At 38.6% G+C, this 26,414-nt stretch overlaps 1 protein-coding gene across 8 annotated transcripts in view; it reads right to left on the reverse strand.

Moving 5' to 3' along the window:
* The window catches only part of RGS17 (regulator of G protein signaling 17), a 73,095-nt gene that overhangs the window by 30,614 nt on the left and 16,067 nt on the right, over positions 1–26,414 (reverse strand). The window lies entirely within an intron of this gene.

The following is a 26,414-nucleotide window of genomic DNA, read 5'->3' on the forward strand; positions in this document are numbered from 1 at the left end:
CTCTTTCCATTGTACTAAAAATACAGCAGGATGGTTATTCACCTTAAACATGAGTTGGAAACTGATCTTTTCCACTTTTTGACTTCTTTAGTCTATGCTGGACCAATGACATTAATGGAATAGATAGAATATGACAGGCAGCTGTCTGGTAAGAGCCAAGATTTTTAGATGTCATAACTCAGAGGCTTGCTACTTAAGAGTTATTCTCAGTAAATAAAAATGAATAATAAATATGTATTTAAAAATTTATAAAATACTTTTCCACCTTTGAGACTATTTTCTGGTCACAGATCTTTTCTCATTGACAGTTTTTCCTAGGTTTTATTAGGCCAAGATTTTTTTCCTCCCATTGACTTGAAATATGCAGCTGGAAGTAGTTTACCATGCATTATCTAGTTTTCAAAAGAAGTTGAACATTTATTGCTAAGTTACATTACTTAGGAAGGTTTAGATGTCAGGGTCCTTCTAATGGCTCACACCTTTGTACAACAACTATAAGTTTCCCACAGTAATGGCTAGTACAAACATACAAATTAGAATAAATTTAGTACTTTTGCCTTAGAAAAAGTACTAACAGATTACCAGATTACTGTGGGGAGGAGCCTGGTTTAAAACAGAAGCAGGTAGAGATGGCCTGGTGTGAGCAGCATGCACTGTGTCCCACACTCCCAGGGCATCCTGCTACAGCCAGGAGTGCTGGAGAAAGGAAAACTCTGATTTACCACCTGGGTACACCATGCACAAACCAGAGATGTGCTGCTTCTTCTACATGCACTCAAGCAGCAGCTTTGAGAGTTTTCATTTACATGGTTGTTAAAACTTCCGAGGTTTTTATTCTGTAATAGTGTCCTTCATGACAGCTTACACACAACCACACAAAGACAGGATACTACGCTGCAGAACTCAAACTCATGCTCCAGAACTCAAGGTTGGTGGTTATTGCAGCTTCTTGAATAGCTACCTTTTCCATGTATACTGTCACTGAGTAGAATCAAGCAATTTCGGAAGTGTTTGGTCAAATCAAACAATGAAGAACCATTTAACTATTACTGGTAGGTGCACCTGCTTATGCTACTGATATTACTTATGGTTTATAGCTGCTCTTGAAAATTAAAATGACATGCAAACAAAACCCACACTTTTTTTTTTTTTCATGTCAAATGCAACCCTCTGGGGTTAACAAAGGATGCTCTGGCATAACTGGATAACTGCCCAAATTTTTACAATAGATAGGAAGGCAGGAAAATTCTTGAAGCATAATATGTAGTTCAGAGAGTAAGTGACAGTATGAAGTCTCTTTCTCCAAATTACAGTGCAGAACTTCTGCTGACTGTGCGTGATGCAGTTAAATTATTTCATAGATAGCCGTGTCATGCTGTAAATTGGTATTTTCTTCAGCAAGTGCAACGGCTATAGTTAAAGGAATTAAAGCCAGATATTTTCAAATGGAATGCTTGTTTCTTTTAAGACAGTGATTCTAGAAATATTTGTACAACAACAAAAAAAACCTAACAAAATTTATTAGTATCAGAAACCAGTCAAATTACCCATATTTAGTCATTTTTTGGGCTGTAATCCCATTCATTCCACCTGTGTACCTGAAGTCAAGCATTTTTTTCCTCAATTTTAGCTGTATATAAAAAATGTACTATGGCTAGAATATGTTGCACTATAAATAAGGGGGACAGGATGAAGGTTATCCATTCAGACATGATGATGACATTGGTGACTTTGCTGTAGTTTCACAAAAACTTTACCAAACTGCAAGATGCTGCTGCCACTGATATTTATTTCTCTCCCTTTTCTCCTGCTCAGCTCACAGTTACTTATTCCCTCACCTGAGCTTTACCCCTTCTCTGTGCTGGTGGCAGCATTTGTACAGGTACCTGGTGAATTGGGTAAAAGAGTAGGCATGATTTAAATTTAATCTAGAGGGAAAAGAAAAAAAAATGGGTTTAACTTGCTTCAAATCACTTTCTCATTTACCTCGGGAAGATGTGAGCACTTGGGCCAGAGCAAGGGAGAAAACTGAACATCAGGCAAGGAGAATGTGAGGACCACTTTCTTCCATTCCTGCTCACACTGTCAGCAAGTGATGGTTAAATGGGTGGGAATTGTACAGCTGCAGAAAGGTCAAATCTGCATCTGCAGTTCCCAACACACGGAACATGGCAGAGAGGTACAATCAGAAATGGGGTTTCACAGGAATGGTTCACACCTTTAATCCTGCCCAGCAACCTCAACCACTGAAAATTCTCCAGCACTCATCTTTTGGGATGGACTACCATGGCCAACTGTTTCAGAGGTTTGCATGTCTGGCAGGACACAGAGTTGTGAGGAAATGTGGCTCTCCATTCTAGAGCATTTCAGGAGAAATAGCTTCTTCCAAGGCTGCTCCGTGCCAGTCTAGCCAGTCTTTAGAGCAGAGTTGCTTGTTTTGCTATGCTCTAACTGCTCTGGAGTATGGGAAGGCACATAACCCACCCCCTGTCTGGCCATGCATTATTTGGAGAAGGAAAAGGGCAGTCCTTGATTGCAGGTACAGTAATATTTATCTATTTAGGCTGTATTTGAAAAGGAAAACAAACAGATAAAGGAAAGAAAAGAATCACAGAGTCATAGAATCATAGAATGGCCTGAGTTGGAAGGGACCTTAAAGATCATCTAGTTCCAATCTCCCTGCCATGAGCAGGGACACCTTCCACTAGACCAGGCTGCTCAATGCCCTTGAACACTGCCAGGCATGGGGCACCCACAACTTCTGTTGGCAACATTTTCCAATGCCTCACCATTCTCACAGTAAAGAATTTTTTTCCTAAGGAAGGAAGAAAGAAAGAAAGAGTGAGCAACTTCCCAAAATCCTGTATATACATCCAAGGAGAGTGTGCATTCTGGCCCTAGTACAATAAAGCATTAATTGCAACGTCAGCAAAGTGCTGCAATGGGGTATATATTGACATGGGTTATAAACATGGATACTATGTACTGGGACTATCCTTACCTTCCAAATATGATGGGGAAAGATCTTACTGGCACAGTGGGAAAAAGTTGTATTTAATGCATTTCAGATTCTGTCCTTTCCACAGCTGACGTTGGTGTTTGCTCTGACCCTTACTGTGTCTCACGGTACAAAAAAAGTGATTTTTCTTGGCATGACTGCTGCACTGATCAATAAAAGCATGACATTGAAACTCCAAGCAATGGGATGGTGTTCTCAGTGAATACATGAAGTGTTCACTCCACTGGCTTAACCACTGGCTGAAGTCAAAGTCATCAGCCCTGCTCTTCTGTTTGTGTTGCGTTCTCTCGGAGAGCTTCTAAGCTGAAGTCTGTAAGAAATATGAAAAACCCACCCTGTGACGCAAAACTATTACGTTTCCTGAGGATGTAGTTGGATGGGTGGAAACTTTAGTTTCATGCTTATTTTGGTTGGATTTCATGTTTCATGTTTTATTTGCAAATACCAGATGTCATCTACGCAAAACAGTAATTGATTCAATTAGATTATTTAGGATGCAGAAGCAGGAATATCTTAATTCTTGGCTATATTAAGAGACTGAGTAGACAGAGGGTTTATATTTGGTGCCTTGGCCCAAGGCACAAAAAAGAAATTTAGAATCTTTGATTCAGCAAGTCACTCCAATGAAATGAACAATTTTTCTGAAGTGTCAAAGTTAGTACATCATTGTGAAGGACTAGAATGTCATGAACTGATTCTGAGTAGACCTTCTAGAACAGTAGTACAAATAACACACCCTGTCTCCAAGACCTCAGTTTGCCTTTTAGCTTTTTCAACATTTTTATTCTTCCTGAGACCCTCTAACTTGGCAAAAGTACCAGATGGTGAAGGTGAGCCTTTTTTCTGATGGAACAGTTTTTCTCCTAGGTACACTACATATGATCTCTCAGACCATCATGTCACAGGTATCAATTTCTTCTGCTAGTTTTGCATCTGGTTCTTTGCCTCCGTTTGGTGGCATGGTTTACTAACAGTGTTATGATTTCCATTTGTACTGTTAGGAAATAGGAATAGTATTCCAGCTTGCTTGACTGACTCATTCTCTTGCGGGTGGGTAGGTATTATGGCCCTTTGAGCAATCCCACAATCACGGAGGACTTCATTTTGCAGAACATCTGCTGTCCCTGCTCTGTAGCTGAGGAAAGGAACCCAAGGGTACAGCAACTGTTTATTATACCAGTTATGAGACAGGTGCTCTTATAAGCTGCAGAGCAAGATCTGTGCAACCCTGTGTGTATCTTCAATCTTGCAATGCTGGAAGATTATGAATCCTAAAAAACCCATAGAAATTTGGAGTAAGGTTTCCTATTAGTTTTGGAACAAATGGCACAAGGATCTATTTCTGTGTTTAGATAGTGTAATTACCACTTATTCCACTGGGTTCCCAGGAGTAATTATCACAGAAATCCCCTTGTGCACAGACCACTGTCCTGGGAAGAGCGCTCAAAAGAAATAACTGATGGAAGAATCATTTGGTTTATTACATTTATAGTGGGAAGCCCTGTTGAATACAGGCTACGCTCCTTTCAAATTCCATAGAGTACCTCTAGAAAATGAAAAGAAGGCAATTTCTGAATTGTTGCACCTTTCTGACTCTCCCCCTCCTGTATGATTTGTGCTGTTTTAGCTAGGTTTTAAAGTGTTTTCCCCAGAGATTCCCAAGATATTGGATGGGGCAAAAAACACAGGCTGCATAATTTCAATCATTTAATTTGATGCCTCTCTTCTGATGAAGAGATTTTTTTTATTTTTTTTTTTTTCCCCTGGCCTCAAAAGGCTATCTTTACAGTTCTGCAATTTTCTGAACTTTTGGCACTGTCCCATCTGGCCCTCTTTGCTTGCTTTGGAGCCTCCCCTTGCACATGACCCTCTTGTAATAATTTCTGTCCCCCTCTTAGCATAGTGAAGGCATTCCCTGGAGAGGCTCATGCACTATGAAATCAGAGAAAAATCTTGAAACTCCACAGGGGATTGAGAAGAGTTTCTATCCTATTTTCTGGAACCATTATCTAATGGCTGTTTTGAAAGAGAGAGATCGTATAAGGGTGAGGACAAACATGCACCGTTTTATAAAGAGAGGAAGTGGCATTTTGTCTTTTGTTGCAGGTAGGACGCAATGTCTAAGATTTTAGGACAGAATTGGTGCAGAATCAGCTACAGCAATCTGTCTTTTTTCAAACTTTGCAATAGGCAAGAAAGATCACCTTGCAAAAGAAAGGTGCAGTCAGTGACTTAAGGATATAAAGGGTGATTTACCCTCCAGGCAAGAAACTTAGCCCTTAAAATATCTTTTTTTTTTTTGTGGTCTATCACATCAGTTCTCCCGCCTTGCTTTACTTCTTTTGACTTTGACAATAAAGGAACAAAATCTCAACTGTGTAGCTTACATAAATTCATACCTTAAACCAGCTTATTTCAGACCCAGATGTGACTCTATCAATCTCAACCATACTTGCTTTCACTGTCTTTACTGGCATTCACTTGATTCCTAACAGGGATTTTTTTTAAGTTTAGGGATTTTGAAAGCCTTCAAACTCTAAGTATTAAGGTACACAATATCCATTTAAGACCCCATCCAGGCTTCACTGTAAGAACCAAAATGTACACTGAGGAAAGCTTTGTATCCTGTGAATTCAAGACTTCAAACTACCATTTTAGATTTCCCATATATTTGGAAAATCTCAGCGTTTATAAGAACAGAGTTACATTACCACTTCCTTGAATTTTTTAAATGAGTTGTTTGGGGATAATTGCATGACCTTTACAATATTTTGATTGGTTCCTTGAGTTTTAGTTTCCTAAAACAGTCAGTAGGAGAGTGACAGAGATAACCCTGTAATACAGTTGCTTTTTTTTTCAAATAGTGAGGTTTTTTTTAAGTGGTCAGTCAATTTTTAATGTATAGACCACTCTTTGACTTGAAACACTAAGCAAAAACCCTCAGAGAATGCTGTGATGTGATACATCTAATGATCTGTGATGTGCTGTTTTAAATCCAGTGTGATATGCTATCTGTTTTAAATCCATAGGGTTTTTTATGAACAGACATTCTAGAGTAACAGAACCGTGCAACAGAGTCTGGATACAGCTGCCAGTTAAATAATATCACTGATGCACGTGCTGCACTTGCAATGCAAAGACAGCCCTAACACAACATCGATTTCTTATTTGTGCTGTCTTCATTCATCTGGAGGAGTGTTTTAAAGCTAAATGAAGACAGACCACAAGATTTTACCAGATGTCTCTGAGCTATAAAGATTTCCATACACCCTTTCCAATGCTGAGCAAGTAGCAAAATCAAGACAGCAGAACCATAGGGACCATTTTGAGTGCTGCTGACCACTTAACAGCCATCATACAGTAATGGCATTCATACTACTCTGCTCTTCAAGAGAAACCTTGACATGGGTGCATTCTTTTTTTTGCTACTAAATTCTGAAAGTCATTCAGTACTTCACAAATGAATTCATGCAAAGTAATGGACAAGAAGTCTACCAGAAGAAGTGCAATTGAGTTATCTTGGACTTCATTAACTTGTTTCAATGTACCCATAGTCTTTTACAGAAGAATTAGAAGCTATTGGCAGCAATGAAATCTTAACTGCACTTTAATTGATATTGCAGCAGTATGGAAAGTTTAGAATGTTTGCATTTTTAAGAATTTGTATTTTGAAAGCAAGATCAATGCACGAGGCAATTCCTAAAAACTATTCTGGTTAACAGTAGTCATGTCAGAATGTGAATTATAACTCCAAATTTTAAGAGATTTGCTTTTCTCGGTTCTTCAAAAACTTTGTTTAGCTGCATGTCTAAGTTCAAAGAAATTGTGAAGTGTAAGAAGGTCTGAATAAAGACAGAAGTTGACCCATGAATTTCTGACTAGAACTTCATATTGAGTACATACCCCATGTTGATGTGCCATACAGGCCAGTGCACAGATTCTTGTGTTCTGCGTGATGAGTTCAGCCAAGGAAGGGCATGCATATATAAAAGATTTTAATTTTAAATGCCTGGCTACCTATATCAAGCTGTATCAACCACTGATTTTAACTTTGATGGTCCCATACTGATTACCAAGGTAGCAGAACCATGAAGGGAATTTCTTTCTCTTAAGCAGCTTGCAGTGCCCAAGACACTGCACAGCCCCCATGACGTCATCCTTCTTGGATAAATGGCAATTACTACCACCTTTCAGTAGTAACTTTTGAAATCATAGGTTTTAAATACTTGTTGGCTCAGAGAACAGGTTACTGCACCTACTGACTTTTGCTTTTGGAGAACTGAAGACTTGAGTGTCTGCAGAAAACATCTTGCTTGTCTATTAGTTACTGAAACTCAGCAAAAAAATTTCAAGACACGTGGTCCACTACAGCCATACAGGTATCTTTCTCCTATCAGGTCTTTTGACCTGGAGTAGTAGGACTCTTTCTAAAGTTTTTCAAAGCAAGCCCTGAGAAGATCATAAAGTGGACATTCTATCCATTATAGGATAGGAGAAATAGAAAAAGGATTCTAGTGGAAAACTGGCAAAAAGTGTTCAGACATTAAATGTTTTATTTAGGGTAGGACACTGCTATGCAAATATTCATTTCAATTGAAACTGTGCCATTTGTCTGAACACTATGAAATCTTTGTCTTTTGTACAGTAATATTCTTTTTATGACTTTACCAGACACCTTTGTAATCATAAAGGAGGTCTGAGATTTCTTTTTATTATTTTATGTTGAACTTGGTATCCTGAAGAAGCCTTTCTTAAATCTCTGCATCATCAAGTAGATATGCATTTGTGCTTCTGAATCAGACATTACTGCTCAGTAACAAAACATTAAACCTGACAGTAATGCATTATTGAAAAGTTTGAGATGGTTGCATGTAGTTTTTAAGGAGCTGTGCTAAAATTATGATTAAGAGCACTTTACAGTCTTCAGGAACATTTTATAAAAAGCAAAATGTAAAACTGATCAGGAAACCTTTTATTTATTTTTAAGTGTATCGTTTTTATTCGTGTGTGTTTGAAAAACATCTAAGAATCCTGTTTACACAATTAATTCATTACAGCTAGCATGGCTTCCACTGACTTACTGACATGAAGCCAGTACACTTTAGAAAGCTAAGAAGATAATTTCATTACAGTGGGGAAATACAGACCTTGACATACCACTGAAAAGAAGTGTTTTGTTAAAGTCTCTGACATTTCTCATAAAGAGGACACTAAGAAGACACTTAAGAACCCAGAGAGCTTTACTGTATGCATTAGCATTGTAATTTATAAATAACTTTTCCTGTGCTCAAAGCCATTTCTCTGGATAAAAAGCCAGCTGTCATTTGGGGGTTATGTGAACTGCAAAGATGCTGTACAAGTTTCAGCAGAAATTTAAGAAAAAAGCCATAAGCATAGCACAAGAATTTGTAGCCAACACAGGCTAAACAGATTTGCAGGTGCGATCCAAGTATCAAACAAAGTTTATTGTTGGGGAACTACTTTTTCTGCAGATAAGACCATTCTGGAAAATTTTCATCTGCAGGATTGGCAGCATTTTATCAAATAAGTGCACATAACTTTTGTTTATGGTGCACGTGCTATGAAAGCCTGGCAGACAAAGGAAAGGATTAGAAAAATTGTTTTAGTGTGAGAAGAGCTTTTCTGAAACCACAATGGACACGGTTCTAGTCTCTGAAATGACAGAATCTATATTTTCACGGTAAGATGAAGACTTGCATCCTCTACTTCAAAGGCCCTTTATTTTTTCAATTTCCTTTTCAAAATGAAAGTCTCAAATTTGAACCGAAGGAGCTTGAAAAAGGCTTCCTGACTATAACTTTTTGAAATAACTGGATATTTGGCAGTCATGCTGATTTTAGTTACACTGACTGACTTCTGAAGTATCTTCTGACATGATCTCTGTGTGTTTCAGCCCTCTTTTCCTCAGCCACCCTCAAAAGGAAAAAATAAAATAAAATAATAAATATAAACAAAATGAGGAGATTAGTATGGTGTAGAGAAGGTACTTGTTTAACGTGGTATAACTGAGAGGGAGAGTAGCAGAAGGTGGCATAGAAACAGCCTTAAGGTCTTTCTGATGGCTTGGAACAGGGGGAGAAGATGAATCCAAACACTACATTCAGATAGGCTGCTTCCAACATGAAAGGCAGGGGCTGGAATTGTCCAGGTGCCATTTCCTGCTCACATTACAGTTTCTATGAACTTCATGACCATAGAACTAAAGAAATATTTGCCCTTGGCAGGGAGTGGCCAGGCTGGTACATATCCACCTGTAATGAATCTCCACTTCCCTCCCACAAGCTGTGCTACTTCTGTTAAACTCATAGCAAGCTCCTGATACTTCTGCTTCTCCAGGTAGAGCTAATGCTTGCTGGTCTGAGGAAGGAAGAGACCAGTTCTACTCTGTGCAAGGGATGTGCTCTTTTCCACCAGCCTGGCACTTGCTATTAGAACCAGATATTGTTACCATGCTTGGAGAAGGTTTTTTTTTGCCTGAAATCCTGTATTTCTACTGTCTGAATCTTTCACTGTACTTGCTTGTTCTGTGTTTAATCCTGTTTTGTTTACCTGCATGTTGCAGCAGCAACACTCGTTTTTCCATCTGCTGCTACCAAGCATCAGGTCCTTCATGGTCTATCACATGTGAGGTTTCCCACTTATAAAAAGAATGTGGCCCTTTTCTTTATTAGCAGAAGGGCTCATGGATATGTGGATGTGCTGGAGTGAGTGCTGTGGACACATATTTCCTCGAGGCTTTGCTGCATCCTTTAACTGGTGCTCTCCCTCCCTCATACTCTTACCAGCTGTGTCCCTAACAGCTGGTTTTGAAACCTGGCTGGGGCTTCACCAGTGCAGAGAGAGCTGGGAGACTGATCACAGCCACCAGCAGAGGACAGTAGCTGGGAGGAGCTATCACAGGCTTTTTTATCTCTTTCTGCAAGTTACCAGGAAAAACTGGCATGAAATAAAAAGGGCAGATGACTAGAGTTGGAAAATGGGAAGACAATGAAAATATAAGGAATTTACCTGACTAAATCTTGGGTTAGAACCATTTTGGAGCAAGAGATGAGAGTGATGTCTGAGACAAGACAAGCTATGTGGCTTGAAAAGCCAAACTTTTAATGGGAGGCTTTTTTAATGTATAGAAGAACAGGCACACAGCTTCCAACTAATGTGTACCTTGGACTATATTTATGTGTTAACAAAGTGAACATTTCAGCAACAACATTTATGTGGTCAAATATATAAAAATTCTACCTAAATCTCATGGAAAAGGTGAGCTATGCCCCAAGCCTAATACATCTCTGTGCAGTGAAAGCCACCAATCTAGGCCCTGAACTGTTCGCATCTAAGGTACTCTCACAGCAGAAAAAAAACACCAGAGGGATTTTAAAAAATATGACACTGTGCTCTTCAAACTTTGATTTGTACTCACCTGCAACAATCCAAGGCAGTGGTGCAGGATGCACTCAGCCAACAGCAGAGTGATAGACTTTCATGAGACCATCTGCCTCCTCCTGATTTGCACCAGTGTCCTAGCTCAGTTCCTTTTCCATGGCCTCCTTCCCTCTTCTGAGTTCATGTTCTTTACCTGGCTAAGGTGTCTGCCAGCTCTGCTGTGACACTGATAACCTGCAGAGCAATATAATATAATAGACTCTTGCCACAGCAAGAGTCACTACAACTCACTAGGCAGCACAGAAAATAAAAACAGATTTGTGGAGGAAAAAAAAAAAATCCAACTTCCAGGTGAAATCCCCTTGCCATTACAAGAGCATTCTAGAACTTACTGTCATTTCAGTGAGAGAAAGCAAGTTTCCTTTCTCTTGTCCTTGTTTTATCCCTTCTCTTACTGGAAGGATTCCCATGCAGAAAGTTGCAGCCTCCTTTGTGTACCTCATCACTTGAGCATCTACCTCAGCTGCCTGAATCCTCACTAGTGTCTTGTTTGTTAGCTTGACTGGAACAATGGGCGTCTTCAGAGCTACTTGCCAGTGAACACTTGTAGCACAGCCTCCCTCCTGTAAACATAGAGGTATGATGCAAGTGTGAAGCAAAAAGCCATAAAGTCTAAATTATACACAAAATACCTAACAGTCTAAGTGGTATCTCTCAGTTCATAGAAATTCCCAAAATACCACACTGAGGCAGAGGGCTTGAGATGTTCTGAAACTACTGTGGAAAGTCCCTAAAAGTATTTAGCATGTTGTGTGTTGGAGGGGATGTATGGAGGTTCAGAGAAAGAAAACAAAACCAATTATTTCTTCTCCTTTCTTTTCTCTTCCCATGGTCATTTTTTAATGTGTCAGTTTGAAAATACAATATGCCAACCATCCCAGTAAACAAATATTTTATAGCAAGCTGTGCATGTATTTTCATATTCACCAACAGTAAAGAAAAAATTATGTCTTCCTGCAGAACCTGACAGTTATTGCAGTATGGAAAACTTAGTATTATAAAACAATATAGGAGTTTTTATTCCTTTTTTTTTCTCTTTTTTTTACCCTATCAAGCATGCAAGTTATTTTTCCTATAATTTCTACAAATGCTAAATAAAAATTTTGATAGAAAGAATCCATAATTTTTCCTTTGCAGAAAGGATATTTTACTTTGGAGGACAAACAACAACAGTAAGAGAATTTAATTTGTTCCCCCTTTTCTTTGTATGATGTTTACTTGAAGCAATATGTGCCTAGGGAACACTGTGGTGCTTACATAAAAGGTCTACTTTTAACACTTGGTTTGCATAAAGTTTAAAGGATGGAACTTAAAACTATTCTCCCATAATGTGAAGTTCATGATTTTTCATACATAATCTGAGTCTATTCATTATACCAATGTAAAAAAAAATCTGCTAAACCACAAGGGACTGAAAACATGCTGTGAAAACTTAAAACCTTAGAAATCTCTGGAATCATGCAAATTTTGTATGAAATTTTCCCTTCTATAGTCACATTTACAAGCTCTCCACAGTTATGCTGAGCATTAGCACAGACTTGCAATCATTACCTATGTTACTGCACAGCAAGGCATTAAAGGAGCTCTTCCACCAGAGTATGCAATGAGATAAAGTGAATTGACTTGAAAAAATAGATTTTTGAAGATCAGCAGACAAGACCTCTTGAAACACTGCTGTCACGTGACTGAGCGGAGCTTGATGTGAATGTCTGGTCTAGCATCCCTCCTCCCTTAAATACTGCTAGCTGGCAGTACAGCCTGATGTCCTTGTTTACTGCTACACAGATGACAGATTCCACAAGGGAAGTTCAGAGCCATCCTTATATCCAATATTTCATAACATTAAAAAAAACCAACCAAACCAACAAACCAGAGCTTTGCAGAAAGAGAAATATATCCTCTAGCCAGTGAAATATACTTAGGTAGGGGAATTTTGCTGAATTTTTGAAAAATTATGTCTATAATCATAAGAGGACAAGGTAATGTTTTAATTTGAAATAACTGTGCAAGAGCTCTGGGAAGCCTGTTGATTGTATGCTTAGCACAGCATTAAGTGGATTAAAAAGAGCTACAGGCATGGCAGATCTGGCCCATCCACCTATCTGCAACTCTACCTTCCCCACAATTTTCCCTCTCCCAGACATTCAGCTGTGATTCTCTCCACAAAAGCTTTTGTAGGACCTCTCTCCTTTACTTGGCTATTGGATTTTTTCCAGGCACTTGGCTTAATCTTCTGCCTTTGAGATTGTCTTTTGAAAGTGTGACCTGTCATTTGGTTGAAATTGAATGACATACAAGAAATTAGTGGAGAGAGAGAGAGAGAGAGAGAGAGAGAGAGATGACACAGCAAGGTCTCACAAAGATCATCGGCTTGGGAAACCGACACAGAAAGTCAGGAAGGAGATGAATGTGAAGAGCTTTGAGCAGTACAGCCTGGCTGGATAGCCCACCACTGAATAATACCAAGAGCTACCTTCAGTCATTGAGGAAAAGGACGAAGGCTGTAGCTGGAAAAGGGTGTGGAAGGAGAATAGTGCTTGCTTTCTAGCCCAGCTACATTGAATTTGGCATAGCTAGACCCCTCTGTGGTTTTATTTCTTTCTTTATGTCAGGAGTATTTAGGATGGATTCAGTCTTGTCAATTGTGCAGTTTTCTCATGTGCTTTGGGGAGGAGAAACAAGCTATGCAATAAAACTAGAAAATATGGTTGAAGCTACCAAACTTTGCAGCAGGCTAAGGAGAAGTTTAATATTAGAAACTACCTAAGCCTCTTTTTAAAAAGGCAAATATTAGAAAAAATGTTTCTTTAGACTTTTTTTTTTTAGTCCCATAAGACTTAAAAATTCAAAGTATTCCATCTGAAAGGCCTTATTTAGCTCTCATTTCAGGTCAAAATTCTTATGTCCTGTTTTAATTTGCCTCAGCTGATTCTTTTGAGTCAAAAGGTAGAGTATGTTATTCTATAATATTTATGTGTAATATCAGTTGCTTTAAAATCTCTACCATAGAAATTTCTAGTACCTTTTCTTCCAATCCCTTTTACAATAAAAGAATAATGAAGCTTTTGTTGACTGAGCAAACTGGAAATCAGGGCACTGTAGCAAGCAGAGCTTGTTACGGACCAAGACATATCTTTCCTCTTATGAAAAATGCAACATGTTCTGTATGATAGGACTTTAAAAAACATCCCTACTATTGTAGTACTTTTTGTACTGCATCAGCTCTTAAAATTTTTTCTAATTTGAAGCAAAGTGAAGATGAAGCTCTCACTCTGAAGGTGAACATCTCTGAAGATACTCTCAAAACCTAAGGCATAAAAGATTTTAGAGACAGAATCTATAAAAAAATGCATAAATCGCAGAAAACTGTGTGAAATTAATTTCATTTACTGCAAAGCTATCTGTGTTTTAAGTAATAGACATAAGGTTGTTTCATAGTAGTGGTTTCTAAAGTTTCATGATGTGGATCAGAGATTCCTCTGACACTGTAGCTTTTTCACAAAGCAAAAAACATTACATTTGCTACAGCTAAATAAATCCTTATCCTTTGAGACAAAGATGAATATTTAACACAACTGTGTAGAGTTCTACTTTATGTCTTTCCTTGTTGATATCTGAATGGTGTGCAACTAAGCACAATGACAAGTAAGAACAGAGGCTTCAGAGAGCGACATTAAACACAATATTTCTCAATAAAGAGACCACTGCTTTGTTTCAAGAGCTCTCAAACGAAATTATTTTTCCCTGTTATGCTTTATATTTGACTCATGCCTCTTGTGAAGTTTTGGTACATTCAGTGAACACACAACTGAAAGAGCAAAACTCAGCATTTCTTCCCAGCACACTTGACAAAGTCAGAATGCCTAATGCCACTCTGCCAGTCCTTGCTAGTTCTAATACACATCTCTAGGAGTGGCTTCATTCCACATTACAGACAAGGAGAACAAAAAAAATCCCAGTGGAACTACTCAGTTATGCTTGGAGACAACTGATGGAGAAGAATTGCCCTGCGCTGTACAGAGGAGCTCACAGATGTGGAACAAATGAGGCGGATATGGCAGGCACACGTGGCACCCACAGAGCATGTGGGCAGAGGTCTCTGGACTACCGTTCAACATGGGGTAGCTGAGCATTCCATATATTTGCAGTTAATAATCCATTCATCTTTCATTTCAGGGTTGTCTTCAACTGTAATGAAGCCTTCTTCTGCTCATTGCATTTCCTAAAATTTGCAGAATCTTCCTAAGGGCAAATTCCAACACAATTCCTTCAGTTTTTCCACACTGGACAGGTGTACTTTTGTTGTTTGCGGGGTGCTGCCCATGGTGGACTTTGACTTCTGAATGCCATTCTACTTCAGGTCTATTTCTATGCATGCATTTTATGTATGCCTTCATTTTCCACAATGTCAAAGTCCTATTTATCATTCAAAAGTTCAGGCAGAGGCACTTCCTTTGCCTATTAAACATATTAATAACAGTCAATTATGGATCTTTCAGTAGGCCAAGGGATTTGTCTCAAATTGCGGTCCTAGTGGGGTTTTGTATCTAAATTCACCTTCCCCAAATCACCTTTGAAATCTAGACCAGTCCTTAGCTCTGTTTTTACTTGCATGTAGTATCTTGTTATAAAATTCATTGTTTCTAGGGCTCATTTTTGTGCATTTTTCCTAGTTTGAGCACAGCACAGGTCATTAACCACCTCTACTTGAATTGTCAAAAATAACAAAACACAACAGATTCTTTGGTACCATCTACTTTTGGAAACATAATGCTCCTGCCCACCTTCCTTTTCAAATAGCACTGACTCCTGTCAAAATAAAAGAATATCTAAAACTTCTCTATTAGCCTTTCCCATTTCCAGATTTCCAGCTCTCAGTGGAGGATGACCTGCTCCTTTCTTCCCCTAAGGCTGGGGTGACAGGTTCCATTACTGCTTTGTCATCTCTGGACTGGTGCCTGGCTGAGGTAAACATCCCTTGCAAGGTCCCTGTGTATCCACCCTCCTCCAAACCCAACATGTGGCTCCATCCCTGCTTCCAGCCCACAGAAGGATGCTGTTCCATAGAGGGAACTGCAGGAATGAAGTCCCCCAGAATGGGCTGAGACAACTCCACTAAGCAATTCTTACAGCAGGAGGCAGGAACATGACAATATGAGGGAGATTTTTTTTTTGCTATTTTTATGTAAATACATCTGCCACCCTTCTCTCCCATGTCAAGACAATGTTTTCCATCATATGCAGGAAGTGGTTAAAGGCATGTTGCCAGGCAGCTCTTTTCAAGTTGATTAATCATTACAGATAATCTGAATCAAGTTAATGAAAATGATGAGAACCTGAAAGTTGTGTACTCTGTTGGTAAAATGTGCCCTGACAGAAAAGCTAATTCAGCTGAACCAAAAAATGGCTTATGAAAAATTATAAGGATTATGTTGCTGGACACTCTTGCTCAGGTTCTTGTGAACTCACCAGGTATCTTACTTGTGATATATTTATCCATAAACAAAACTTTGAAATAACCTGTTCTATCCTGAAACACTTATGAATTACTCAATAAAATTCACAACTATGACTGCACATTTTCCCAGAAAAATGGACTTAAGTGTTGCTGCTCACAGCAGATATTAGGCAAACTTTTTGAGAGATATTTCAGTTATATAGTTCAAAAAATGCAAAACATTCTGCAAAAGCCAACAGTTGTGTTTGCTGCAAATTACTGAAAGATGTTTAATGTTGTTCTGCCAAGGATAAATCAAAGTTTCCCTGTGAGTGCTGGAAAACAGAATTTTTTCAACACTACGGGTTTCCAACAGTGTGGTAGTGGTGGAAAGATTTTTCTGGTTATGTTCTATGTTTCTGGTTATGTTCTATGTTTCTAGTTGGGGGGATTCTCCTCTCTCCCTGCCTCCTCTCAGATTTGTTCAGTTCAACATTAGACTGCTTCTGCCACTGATGCCATGATTCATCAATTTCCTGAATGCTGGGAACATTTGCTAGATTTATCTCCTCTGATGCACTGCTTTTCCCTCAATGCCCAAACCCCACAATGTATCAGTGAAGTCCCATTACTGGAAGTGCCAATTAGGAAACAGCAGGTAGAGAAGATCTTGGTGCAATGGAAAGATGCTATTTTGCAAGTAATGCCTGAAATACTTTGACTGGAGTTGTTATAATCAAAGGTCAGATGTTTTGCAAAGTTATTTCAATCATCTGAAATGAACACAAATATTTAAGTAAGGCAGATTACCATTGGATTGAATTTCTAATTTTTGTGCAAGTTAATTTATGCTATAGAGCCAGAAGAGATGCTCAAAAAGTCCATTGCCTCTTCTATTAGCTTTGTGTTCTTTTCAAATTCAAATTAATCCAGAAGAATAATTTTACTGGAGTGGTGATTTCCTATTCTCATCACTCATTATTTTAATTGCCTGTATTGAAACTATTATTTGTATTAATGAATTGACACTTTAGTGGCAAAAGACCAAATTCTGATCTTCTTGTTTAGTGGTAAATGCAATGTCGAGTTTATTGTAAGTGTTCTTCCTTTGCAAAGGTGTGGTGGTGAGCCTGGGTGTTCTTGCACTAATCAGGAATGCCAGCCACTTTGGCACTTCTAATGATTCCATCTCTGTCTCCACCTACTTCTCATTCAGCACTTCAAGACTGCAGACTTCATTTCATTACCTATGGAGGCTGAGAAAGTGATCTGTTACACTCTTGGTACATCCAGGGCTTTAATGTCAGCAAAGCCTATGGAAATGAGACTACTTTTGCTGTTATGGTTGAAAGAACAACCTCTGCCATTGCACTAAAACCCTGAGTATCTTTTATCTTTTTGTTTTATTGTTCTCTAAAATTCACACTGAAGAGTAGCTGCTGAAGTGAACCAGGTAACCAGGTATCTCTGTCATTTTTTCAGTTCTGCTCCAGAATTACACATGGTGCACACCTTCTCAAGGAGAATTTGTTTGCTTTTAGATGAAGAATTATTCACCAGAGATTCCCAGCATAATTTATTCAAACTCTCTTGAAACGTATCCATTAGGATGTTCAAAGTGAGTGATTTGTGAATAAATTCACAAGTTTATTCAGTATATAAATTCCCCCTGGGCAACAAAGGTATCTGCTGAAGATGAGACTTGGAGAGTATCCCAAGGCATTCTCAAGTGCACAAGAAAAAGATTAATTATATCTGCCCCCAAATGTCTGTGGCTAGAAAGATGGAATTGCACAGGGAGACTGTAATCACTCTTATCCTCCTGCACTCTAGAAGAAAAAAGAAGAAAAGAAAGAGGATTTGATTTGGAGGAATAAAAAGGTTTAAAATCTCTCCAGCATCTCATTTCCTCTCCCTTGGAATGCAGGAATTCCAACTCATCCTACATGTACCCAACTCTTTTGATACTGTTCTTATGACTGCACTTTTTCCACCTCCACAGGTACAGCTCCTGCTGCAAGTACCACTGCTGTCTGTGGCAGTGCACCTCACCACCGCCTCTGCTCGAGGCAGCAGTAATAAATCTGGTGGGAGGTGCAACAGCAGCAAAGAACAACCCCATTTTTTTCTTGGAAATTCAGCCTAAAAATGAGGAGATGCTTTATAAGCAGGGCTAATTTGTAATTGGCAAAGTAATTACTCTATTAAGGTATTTCAAGAGGAACAGGAAGCTCTGCAACTCTGTTCACGTACAGAGTTTTCTGTAGCCCTGCAATTAGCAGAGCATAAACTTTTTGTTGGGCATCACTGTCACAAAGGCTATTCCACGGAGTAAAGGAAAATCTAGACTTTAATCTTTTTTTGCATCAAAAAGAGATACTGATGACACCCATCTCCTGTGAAATTCCAGGTTTTAACTACTGGCACTGTGCATGTTGATATACTACTGCTGTGTCCTGCAGAGGTGTGCAGATGCTCTTCAGGGCAGGGAAATAAACAGGGCCAGTTTGGCCATGCTAATTCCCCTTGCAGTCATCGCAAATAAAATGAGTAATGCTTTCTGCTCACTATGAGATTTTTCTGGGAAAGAAGTTGCCTGAGATAACATCACCTTAATTTTTATGCCCTCACTCCTCAGCTTTTCTTTTTTTCCTTGGGTTACACACATATCGTATTTCTTTTGCAAAGTGTCCAACTTCTAGCCAACTCCCATATCAATCTACTAGAGGTATGGTCAGGAAATTTCCAATTAAATATTTATTAGAAAAAAATACAACTGTCAAAATCAAAACTGACTGCTGAAACAATTGTTTTTTACAGATGTTTTCTTAAAAAAAATCTTTCATAGCAAGTTTGGAAGTTGCCAAAATATCTCACTAAAATGGTTTAGTTAGTTTGTTTTGTATCAATGAAGACCAGTTTTTCATTTGAAGAAATCTTTAGTTCAAAATTAATCAATTTATATTGGGAATTGAAATAAAGGAATAACAAAACCTTGTTTTAATTAGTTCAACCAAATACCCACATTTTCCCAGGTATGAGGGGTGTTTGTGTTTAAGACTTTTTGTCACTATTCAGGACAGGAACAACTTTGAAAATGTGAAAGATGCTCATGGGACAGGCCAAATCTTTCTGGCTCTAGACTGGAACCATTTAGGACTCTGTGTCAACGCATTCCTAGAGATGCCAGCAAGTGAAAAGTAGAATATAAACATTTATGATAATATCCATTTCCTACTTGCCTATAAACCACTAATTTTCTGGATTTAAAAGTTTCATTCTCCTCTGGAATCCAATTTATCTTGTTTTCAAGCAGTTGTGCTGAAAACACCCTGAGTGCTTCCACATGAATAGTGAAAACGGCTGTAATAGGACTGAAAATGGGCAAACAATTCAGAGGAAAAGCAGAGCTCAAGCGATAGAATTCATAAATACTTGGTTAAGAAAAAAAGCCAAACCAATGCTTAGTGAATACATTGAGAATTCTTCTTGTACCCAAACCATATTTGCTTGCTTTTTATGATGTAAATAAATACCTTAATTTTGTTTCTAATCAACTGATTGCTACTGATTCAGTTGGATATACCTGGTTATTTTACAGGAGAAAAGTGTTCCCCCTAGCAAGCTTAGCTTGTAACTTAGAATGAATACTAATGAAAGCTTTTTAGGTTACCAAAGCTTTTCCACTTAATAAAACAATTATACTGGAATGGCAATGGGATGTACAAAGGCAAATACATGGCAGCTACAAGTAAATTGGTTATTCTGAGTATATATATCACAATAAGAAAAAAAAAGACAATATTTAGAACTTTTAGACAATGTAATCTCTTCTGTTACAGACATCTAGGCTACACCTGCTAATTAGCTCAATTCATTTTGAGTACAAGTAGATGATTGAACTGAAGGAACAGGACACTTTGGGCATAATGGACAGGAAAAGCTAGAGCTTCACACAGTCAAGTAGTGTCAAATAGTCAAGAAGCATGAAGAGAAATATAATATTATAATAATATAATACCTGATATAATAATTATAATATCTGACATTTATGGTAAAGCTGTACAAAAAAAAATCTAGTATGTGATAAAAAGAATTACTCCTCTTCATGCATAAAGCAACGGAGCGACTACAGTCACATTTACTGCATGTTATGACAAGATATTTAGTCATGATTGCACCTCAGTACTTGAACTGTGTGAAAGGTTTCTTGTCTGGACAACTGAATGGATCAGGGATGCAAAACTGAGCGATACACAGTGACTGGTGTCTGAAAAGTTCTGGTTCAAAGATTATGAAATTACCCTGGTACTTCTTTCACAGGTATCTGTTATTTGCGTAGCTGTTTTCCAGTGTTGCTGAATCATAAATACATCTAGGAATTATTAGGCACCATTTACTATCTCTTTACTTATAAACTGGAAAACTATATAAACTAGCATTTTAAAATGAGAAAGTGAACAGTGAGCAAAAGCTTTACATGAGCTGTCGGAGAGGAGACATAATTTGAAGAGCACCTGTAGTGTAGATCAAAGAGTAATCATTTCAACCAATGACCCAACAAAGCTGCCCAGATTTATTTCTGGTTTAACTCCACCTTAGCCATCGCAAAGACACATTTTGGTAAGGAAGCAGCTTTATGCACTTGCATAGAATTTCCATCAGATTGCAAACACATGAGATATGCATCAGGTTCCCAAATAACCCTAGAAGAAGAGGTTTCTTCTATTCTTCTTGGTTTCCTATAACTGTCCATCTAAACTTAAAGGCAAGTGCATCAGGTTTTGGTGGGATATTTTGCAGAGTTATACAGGAAACCACCAAGTATTCAGAACACGAGGTTTTCTTGAATGCCCCAAATGTCCCCAGACAGAATTGAACATATTTCATACTGGATACAATTAAAGTTTTGGTGGTTTTTTGTCTATTTTCTTCTCTTTTTATGGTCAGGGGAATGGGGGAGAAAGTTCTTAAAACAGAATGGATTTTTTAGATGCATTTTTTACTCCTACAAAGAATGAGGGAATAGTATAGGACTCAGATTTTTAACTTTTCTTGACAGTCAAAAAGGTTGATAACGAGATATCAAATTGCTATAGAACAAGCAGAAGCAAAGTGATTATTTCTTCCAAAAGCCACGTAATAGCTTGGATACACTGTGTCTTCTAAATGAGTCAGGATTACTCCTGGGCAAGTGCAGAGGACAGTTTCCTCCCCACTCTAGCTCAAGAGGATGACATATGCCATGACGCAGGGGTCTGCAGGCACTCTCCTTGTTTTCCTTTACAAAAGCAGTTCTGCCAGCTGTCTCAGCTTTTTCAGGTCCCTTTCTCTGTTCTCTGTCCTCCCTTGTTATCCAGTGAGTGCTTATGCTTCAGTCACAGAGATATCTACTGTGAGGCTCTAGTGGCAGCTCACAACCATTTGGCAAAAAGAAAGATGGTTTACGCTTTACCATGTCAGAAAACTGATTTGAGTCAGTGAGGTTCAGCAGCCATGTAGACTACATAACAGACTGACCTCAGATTTCACAAATATTCTCAGTCTGGTGTTCTGCTGTAGCTATGCCTTTCTGGTAGTTGAGCTATCAAAGTCCATTAGTTCAAGCGAGTTTATGAAGGATAAGCTGCAGAGAACAATACTGAATTCAAGAGAACAATACTTTGTTCTTCAGCATCGTGTCATATTTGGTCCCCAAAATGATATGAAAGAGATTCAGAGTTTTCCATCCCATGCTAAATGGTCTACACCTTTGCAGACTTGAACATTTTCTTCAGTGACAGCTGACATTAGTTACCCTGTGGGCACACTTGCAGTTTATATGGGTTACTTCAGCTGCTTCCTTTGGGAAAGGTTGAAAGATGATGTTTAAAATAAACCCTAACACCAAAACCCCAAACCAAAGTCCAGCAACATACCTTACATACCACAGTTTGAATATGTCCAGCAACATACCACAACCTGAAAAGGTTAATTTCTTTAAATTTGGAGTCCCTAATCCATAATCTCCCAACTATCTTATGCTAACCCAGATGCAAGCCAACCACTAGTTTCCTTCAGATACAGAGGCTATTCTTTATCAAATGGGGGCAACAAATTACTTTTTTTATTTGATGTTCAAGACATAAATGAAAGGAAATCAGAAAATGCAATAGATGGAGAAATTAAAGTAATATATAAACAGTTAATCATTCTTTAGATGTGCTTGGCAAACACATCACATTGGAAGATAATTTAATAGGCAGAGAAGACGGGAAAACCAGTTTGCTTCTAATGGCATTGCTATGGCGTAATGGGGCTGAGATGGCTATATTCAAGACAGATGCTATTATTTGTTCTAGTTTTACCATAAGTGACACTATGATAATTCCAAAATCAAGCCTGAAAGCCCATTAAAAACATTTTGTTGCCTTGACTCATAACAAAACGTAGGAACTGCTTTTCTGAGTCCTGATGAGTGGAGGTGCTTTCAGAACACTCAGACTGATGATCCCTAGCTTTTACAACAAAGTGCAAGGCAAACTTAGCGGTCTAGTGATATGCTTTTATCACTCTTTCTCTTTTAATGGTGTCTCCTTTTCCATCTAAGTTATTGTAGCAATGGATAGAAATGTTGCTTCCCCATTTATTCATTTATTCCCATTTCTGTCCATTTGTGACACTTTCATGAGTGGCTTTAGAAAATTGGTCAGTCTGTTTCTCAGACTCACATAAAGATGCTTGCATGCTTTTTAACTAAAGAAAAAAGTTCTGAGCTCCTGGTGCAATCCTTATAATTAAAGTTTAATTTAGCATAAAAAGCCCTCTCACTTACTGCACTTTGGTTTTAACAGTGTTCTCTGCTGTTGCATTCCCCTAACAAACCACACAGATTCTTTATTTGATTTGTCTTTCTGTGTTCATCTTCACTGCTCTCTCATATCTTAAAATTTGTCAGTGTATAAGCAAGACATTACTTCCAGGAAAGAAAAAAACCAACCCAACAGCACAAAGTTAATGCTTATATTAACTAAATAGAAAATCTGGTTATGGAGATTTGGAAACTTTCTCAGTTTTTGCAACCCTACACAGAAGGCAGCAGGAAAATATGCTATGATTCACATCTGGCAGTGTCTCAGTAGATAAGCCAGAGGCATTTTAAGAGCAAGTGTTCAGATTCCACTAAAGAACATAAGCATCAAACTTTTTAGAACAGCTGGCCGTTTACAACTTTAATAAATAGCTAAGAAAGGAAGCTCCACTTGTGCCCAAGTCAGGCACCGTGCCACATTGATCAGAGATAGTCAACACACTGGAGAAGAAAGATGATCCAGTAGCTGAGGACTATCCTAGAATTCAAGAAATCTGACTAGATTGTTGTTTATTGTCTTTTAGTAAGCTACTTCTTTCAAAAGGAGTTGGACACTAGAGGTTGTGAAATCAGGTATTCTCATAAAACATAATTTTTCCATTTTGTGAAACATATATATAGCTTAAAAATCTTTACAGGTTTGAAATGAGTGGCTCCAGACTTCTCCCTTGTGTGTACGTTGCATCAAAGGGGGATGTAGCTGTTAGCAGATACAAAGCTAACAGGGAATGCAAGAGATGTAGGTGTAAATACCTTTTCTGCTCATCATGAACTTAAACCTTGCTTTCTAAAACCAGGTGGAAGAATCAGTGACTGATGATGAGAAGAAAGGAGTTTTTATTTTTCTCTAGATAGTCAAAATGTTGAGCTTGGACTTGAGCAAAAGATCTTTAAGATTCTGAGGCACTTGGACAAGATGATAATGACAGATACAAAAGAAATGTAAATGACAAGAGAAAAACTTTAACTTGTAAAAATTTACTATTAGCTTTTCTCTAAGCTGCTGTGTGGGAGGCACAGCAGTGTGCCTGTCTGCATTAAGGAAGCCCTGTCTGGAATTACCAAAACTGATGTACATTATTTGCTTCAGTCCTACAATCACTTTTAAACAACAGCTTTCATCTTCCACATATGACTCCTGTCATACTGATAATTTCATGGACTAGGGGAACATTCTCTTTTCTCTTCCATGGGTTTCTGAAACCAGGGACTGACAATTCAGAAATGTTAAGTGGAGTTTCCTAAATCCATCCACATTTTGCTTCCATCAGCATGGGTCCTGACCCCAGGAAGTGATTTCCTTACAGTTTTGTTTGATGTTCTCATGGCACTTGAAAGATTAAAAACAAATGGTATTTTTTTTTACAGAAAGCAACAATTCAAAATTGTCTGACACAACTCCCAGAAGAGCTCGTCTTTGCCCTGACCAAAAGCTGTGTTAGATGAAATGTTTAGAAAAGGTCTGCCTTCAGTGCACCCAGCATCCAGATTTGGTGAGTATCTTCACCCAGTGAAGTTTAAGGAGCCTTGATTATAGAAAAACTAGGGAACAGAAAAGAGAAAGAAGCTATGGGATAACAGGTTTAGAATAACCACAGAGCTGCCAAATTTCTATGCAAGGATAAACAGCTTTTAGGATGTCCAGTTCTTTGAAGAGAACTTGGCATGTTTTCTGTTCTAAGCAACATTTAGTGTAGGTTTAGCCTTTGTCCCATGTAGGCACCTAGACTGTGCTGGTTTTAATGTGTGTCCTAATTACATTTTTCTATTTATTTGAACAACATTTGGTAAATTGACCACTTTTTTTAGCTTTTGATTCAGTTATTTATTATAAGTTAGTCCTATTGCATATGATCACGTTTTGTAAGATAAAAAATATTAAACACAAGCATAACTCTGAAAGTTAAAACTGGAGCCAAATAAATAGAACACCAGAAGAAAAAAAATGAAATCACAGTTTACATGTGCACTTTTACCAAAATGAGGAAATAAGAAAGCCAGTGTGATGCTCCTGCTTCTAGTGTGCACTGTGTGGCGTGCCGGGTTCTCCAAAGCTGTTCCCACTCAGACCAGACAGCTCTGGGTGCAGAGAAGCTATGAGCTGTTTGCTCTTAGAGTGGTTTCTGTGGGGTTTGGGAGTGTGTGCGTATTTCTGTAGGGTTTTTGTTGGATTTGTATTTTTTTTCCCTCTCATAGAAGACAACAGCCTGGTGTAATGTACCTGGGCATCTGCAATACTGTGACAACACGAGACACCTCAGAATGAATTCCCAAAAGCAGCATCCCAAGCATGAGGCTCCTTGGCAACTTCAGTCAAATTAAGTTCAAGCCATCAGTCCTTTGACTCCTGCTTTCTGGTTGATGTGTTTCTACCATGTAGTAACACCACTAAATTTTGTGGCAGAAAACTAACTCTAGAAGCAAATGATTAGCTGTCAGGTGGATTAACTCTCCTAATTGATTCACTGCAGTCACTTATATGTAGCAGGGAGAGAGGGGCAGCAGTTCTGGCTTAGACTGGCATAAAAGGCTGCACAACTAGGAGTGAAGGATAGGTGACCAAGAGAGTGCTTTGCCCTTGTCCCTTCCCAGGATTTAGAAACCTAGACTGGACTGCAGAATGCCTGAGATTTGCAGCCATAGCCCTCACCTAGATTTAGGAGCCTGAGTCATTCCTTAAAAAAAACACATTATGGACTAGAATATGCTTTGTAAAATGAGATGGTGGATGTGCTTTCTTGCTTTTATTCAATATTGCAAAGATTAAATTAATTAAAAGATTGTGGCTCCCACAATCTAAACAGTCTTTAGTGCTTAGAACAAGGCAGAAATCAAGGTGTTCATACTCCACAGTGAACACTGTAATAGTGGGTGCTTTCCTGTGTCCCCAGCTAATTTTTCTTTAATTGTTTAATGGGATTTTGGGTAAGTGTTTTTGCAAAACAGCATAGTGTCAGTGGTAACAGTGGAGACTGTTCCTGCCTTTGAATACCTTCAAAACTGGTGATTAGGGCAGACTTTTTGTGATGGGGAGGGGAAGGTCTGAATTCCCTCAGCTTCACATTGCATGAACCCAGGTGTATCACATACTGGGCTGGAGGTAACCCTCCTGCTTTATTTTATGAGAGAAAAAATTGAGAAAATGGCAAGAGTTTTGGGGAGGGCAGGAGGCATGAAATAACCACAAACCTTACGTCTGAGCAGTCTCCTTCCCTGGCTGTGTTTTGGAATGACAGTTCATTCGTGTCTAGTGTTTTGTGATGAGTTCAGCTCTTTTAGAAGACGAGAAGCACACTCTCAGCGTGTCTTCTGGACCAAGGTCCTCTGAGATCTCTGGCAGACAACACGTCCTGCTGAGAGCTGGTTGTGACCTAGTTAGCAGGAAGAAGTTTCAAGCATGAGTAATAGGCACTAAGTGCACTTGACTGGGGAAATTTGGGTACCTGAGGGTGAGAGGGGAAAGAGATACTGTGTGTTCTTAGATACTCAAAGTCCTCTTAGAGGACTGAAAGCCAACTAAGTCCTAGTTTGGATGCCTAATATCTGTAGCAGTTTGGGGTCAAGGTGCATACAGCAGCTACTGCCATCCCAGCTAGAGTAAAGAAGATAAATCCCTCCTTGTCCATCTCTATGCTAGGCCAGCTCCA

Source organism: Corvus hawaiiensis, chromosome 3 (assembly GCF_020740725.1).
Source record: "Corvus hawaiiensis isolate bCorHaw1 chromosome 3, bCorHaw1.pri.cur, whole genome shotgun sequence".
In the NCBI taxonomy this organism is placed as follows: domain Eukaryota; kingdom Metazoa; phylum Chordata; class Aves; order Passeriformes; family Corvidae; genus Corvus; species Corvus hawaiiensis.